This window comes from Triticum dicoccoides, chromosome 3B, assembly GCF_002162155.2.
Source record: "Triticum dicoccoides isolate Atlit2015 ecotype Zavitan chromosome 3B, WEW_v2.0, whole genome shotgun sequence".
In the NCBI taxonomy this organism is placed as follows: domain Eukaryota; kingdom Viridiplantae; phylum Streptophyta; class Magnoliopsida; order Poales; family Poaceae; genus Triticum; species Triticum dicoccoides.
The window spans coordinates 105,107,741-105,112,543 of record NC_041385.1 but is presented as its reverse complement, the minus strand read 5'-3'; positions in this window follow the sequence as shown (position 1 = coordinate 105,112,543).

Sequence of the window (4,803 nt, the reverse complement as noted above, 5' to 3'; positions counted from 1 at the left end):
TAAGGACTAGCCAGCGAGTAAATTTCCCCAAAACATGAGATCTTCTTTGTCCTGCTGCTTTGTGGCTCTGCAGCACCAGAGGCGTAATAAGTCTGCAGCGTGGAACCTAATGTAGGAGTCCGTCCACGAGCGTGAGTTGAAGATACGATCATTACGCGCATGCCAAAGGGTGATAGCACATGCAGCAAAGGCCACATTTCATTTGCGTTTAAACTCCAACTGAGAAGCAGCTTGCTGAACAAAAGTTATGATGCTTATCGATCTGCATGCCAAAGGGGCCAGAAGCAACCGGTTCCAGAGGGCCGACACCGCCCGGCACCATAGAACGATATGATGAATGGATTCTGAGGTGGGGCAGAGATCACAATCTGCATTTGGAGCGACTGCCATCCAGTGTTTTTTTGCCATGTTGCATCTGGTGTTGAGCATGTCCCAAAAAGCCAGCCATAGGAAGGTTCTGTGCTTCAGAGGGATCAGCACATCCCATACCCAGGGATGAAAAACACATCGGATTCCCCGAAAAGAGAGCAGCCGGTAGAAATAACATGCACTGATATTCTTGACAAGCACGGATGGAGTGCGCACGTCTTGTCCTGTATCATCAGGGGTTACAGCTTCAAGCATCTGATGCATCAAAAGAAGCTCATCACTAGCAGTGTGAGATAAGTTCGGGTGGAGTTGCACAGACCAGGAGCCATCGGAGAACTGTGATCGGACCGAGCAGCAACGGTTCTTTGCATATGAGTATAGGACTGGGAACAACAGGTACAGTCTGCCATCTCGGAGCCAAAGGTCGTGCCAAAAAAATATGAGGTCGTCGGGGCCCAAGGCGCATATGGAAGAGTTTAGAATCAAAGGACTGTGAACCTTGAAGCCTTTCCACATAGTTGTATCCCTGCTGCAAGTACCAACCGGGATGGCCTTCTTGAGGTACTGTGAGGCAAACCACTGGTAGCAAGGAACATCAGAGGTCTGTAGTATCTTGGTCAGGAACTTGCACATCATTGCACGATTGTGAAGCAGAAGATTTCTCACACCGAGGCCACCATTTTCTCAGTGCCCCGGCGTATCTTCACGGTGTTGTTTTGGGGCTGAGGTGAGGTGTGTGCTCATGGAGAAATCCGCGCTCTGAATCTCGTATTCGAGCGACCACAACAATGGCGCTTCATGTTTGAATCCTTCCCACGGCGAAAGATGTGTTGACATGAGCATCATGTTCTAAGTGCAACAGTTCAATAAAGTTTCTTTTTTTGTGAGAAAAATGAACTATCGAGCAAACTAAAACTAACTAAACAGGCTTTGCGGGTGTCGTTTATTTGCCATTTACATCTCTAGTGCCGGTGACACTCAGTTGATTGTGTTTGTCCCAGTATCACATTGTGGGGACTTACGGCTCGTCGTAGGTGTTCCTGTGTCAACCTGCAAGATCTTGGTATTTTCATACTCTTTGGTGGCGCTCATCACACTCCTCCCAACATATTTTTAGGGTTGTTCTAGTGGTAATGGAAGATGTGTACGTTGACTCCAGTCGCCTCCGCTGAGCCGTTCTGGGATGTTGCCGCAACCCCGCGCCTTCTTTCTGATGTCCGACCCCATCACCCCTTCCACCGCGTGACCTCAAGGTGTTCGACGGCTTCTTGGAGATAAATTTCCCTAACCTTTTCTTGTAGATATATTTTAGCGGTTCATAGAATCGTGTACATGACATATGATTCGCATTATGTGTAGATGGATCTGATGGCGGAGCTAATGTTTTTTTATAATTTGTCATCGGATTTGAGTTTCGAGTTCAAGAGTGAAACCATAAATGCCGAAGAATACAAGGTAATAGTGATGGTTGTGAATGGATAGCGGCAACTGGTATGAAGAGTTAGGGTCCGTCGGCAGTTTCACCGGAACAAAACTGAAGGCCACGAGAAGCTCATGCGTGGCTAGTTTATGCGAGCTTGTACGTTCCCTCCGTACATGTTCTGGCAACACTTTCGCATGACCGAACGACCGTTCAATCGAATTGCCAATGACATGGAAGTCAATGAACCTTTCTTCTAGCAACAGAGAAAGGTTGCCTTTTTCCTTGGGACCCCCCCTTTTCAAAGTGACCATGGCACTTCTAATTATTACACATTACTCTCCCATAGATTCATGTGATGTCAATCTTCAAATGGCTAAATATACAACCATAGAGTGTTTGCTGAAACCGAGGTGAGGGTTTATGGTGAGGAGTATATGCGAGCCGAGGACACGACAAGGACTCTAGTGACGCATGAAGAAAAAAAGGTTGGCCCAAGATGTTAGAGAGTGTTGATTGTATGCACTAAGAATTGCCTTGCATCTTGGCATGACCAATTCATCGAGCATTGCAAGGATCCAATGATAATTTTGGAAGTTATTGCCTCCAAAAATTTGTGGATCTAACATTGCTATTTTGGGTTGCCTGGATCTCACAATGACATCAATATCTTGCAAAGAATCTCATTTATTTGCAAGGCTAACTGGCGGTACTTCTCCACCTTGCAACTTCACGGTGAATGGCCATCATTATGACAAATGCTACTATCTAGCCGATGACATCTATCCATTTTGGTAAACATTTATGAAGAAAATTTCTAATCTCAAGAGCAGAGACCATAAACATTTCACCAAGGCGCGAGAGGCTCAGAGAAAAGACATTGAGAGGGCAGCAACCAAGGTTTTGACTTGTTCGGGGGCCCGCTCGTTTCTACAACAAGGATGTCTTGAAAAATATCATGATATGATGTGTGATCCTATACAACATGACCATGGAAGATGAGAGATATGCCAACCCCCATTGACTACTGAAAGATTGAGGATGTCGCCTAGAGGGGGGGGGGTGTTGAATAGGCACTTTAAAATAATTATGATTTAGGCTCTAACAAATGCAGAATAAACCTAGCGGTTAATTTGTCAAGCACAAAACCTACAACAACTAGGCTCACCTATGTGCACCAACAACTTATGCTAAGCAAGATAAACAACTAAGTGATAACAAGATATATGACAAGAAACAATATGGCTATCACGAAGTAAAGTGCATAAGTAAAGGGCTCGGGTAAGAGATAACTGAGGCATGCGGAGACGACGATGTATCCCGAAGTTCACACCCTTGCGGATGCTAATCTCCGTTTGGAGCGGTGTGGAGGCACAATGCTCCCTAGGAAGCCACTAGGGCCACCGTAATCTCCTCATGCCCTCGCACAATGCAAGATGCCGTGATTCCACTAAGAGACCCTTGAGGGCGGTCACCGAACCCCACTACTAGGGAAAACCTGTAAGTGCATCTAGTGCCACCCCTAGTTGGTTTTGGAGTATTGATGACAAACCTGGTTGAGGGACTAATGTGTTTGTGAGAATTGCAGGATAACACATGTAGTAGTCCCTCATTGACTCGGTTTACCTACCGGAGATGACCCCTAAAAATGTGTGAAGACATTGAAGACAATGGTGGTATGTGAAGATATTCATGTTGAAGACTATGACATGAGAAGACATCGCGTGAAGACTATGGAGCGCGAAGACTTAGTTGTTTTGTTGTTACCTTTTCTTATTTGTTGAGTCATAGGAACCACTATACTATTAAGTGGGGTCCAAGTGAACAAAGTCAGAGTGACTGAAGTGATGCTCAACCAAATCCTATGTCTTTGAGCAAAGACAATGAGAGCAAATCTTATCCAGAGTCGGATGAGTCAGCTTTACTTGTAGCCCAAGTCAAGCTACCGTGTGTGTTTGAAATCTGACCGTTGAGACATGTGTCAGTTCCTTAGTGACCCAGGGTCAGTTCGGACAAATTAGGTTGGGTTGCCCCGTGGATATAAATAGCCCACCCCCTACACCATAAATTGGTGACTGCTCAGAGTTAGTACACGACTTTTGTCGTTTGAGAGCAACCCACCTCCGAAGCATTTGAGAGAGAATCCTTGCAAGGACAAAGCCCAAACCACCCAGATCCCAAAGAGTGTTTGGCGTCACTAAAGTCTTTCTGTCCGCGTGATCTTGTCGGCATTCTGGGAACGGGGGTACCCAGACTTGCCTCCTGCGGCCTGCGGCATGGCTCAAGGAGTGGCCCAGTACGTCCCGTCTTCATCAACACAAGCTCAAGACCCTCGCGAGGGGCCAAGCCTCGCGGGGCAGACGACAGAAAGCTTCCTCGGGCATAGCCTCATCAGGCTGGCTCGCGAGGAGGCGGAGAGATCAAGGCGGGGTACCTCACGAGGTGCCCGTGATGCAAGCCATGACGACCGAAGCCAGGCGGGCGCCAGCCTGCGCAGGGTCCTTGTTTCCTCTTTGGTGCAAAGGTGGCAAGCGCAGGAAAGGGCATCAAGCAAAGGCAGCCATTTCGGTGCAACAAGACCAAGACCAGCAGAACGGCAGGATGGAGGTCATTGTGGAGCCCAAGCCGGCATCATCATCAGAGCCTTTGGCATGTGAGGACCAAATTTAGTCAGGATAAGTGTACTACATGTTCCCCTTCAAAATGGCCAATTGTTGGCGCCCTTCCCGCTATATTTGGGAAGAGGACTAGGGCCTTGCTCTATAAATAGGGCTAGCCACCACAGTAGAAAGGGATGGGATCCCGATTGAATCCTTCCCAAGAGGTATCACCTCCACAAGAACTCCTCCCCTCGCGAGGCAGTTCTTCCTTCATACTGTTCATCATCCGCCCCAGAGGCAATCCATCACACCACAAACTAGAGTAGGGTATTACACCACAATGGTGGCCCGAACTAGTATAAACCTCACGTCCCTTGTGTTGTTCTTCGTGTAGTTTAGATCCTTTGCGGGCCG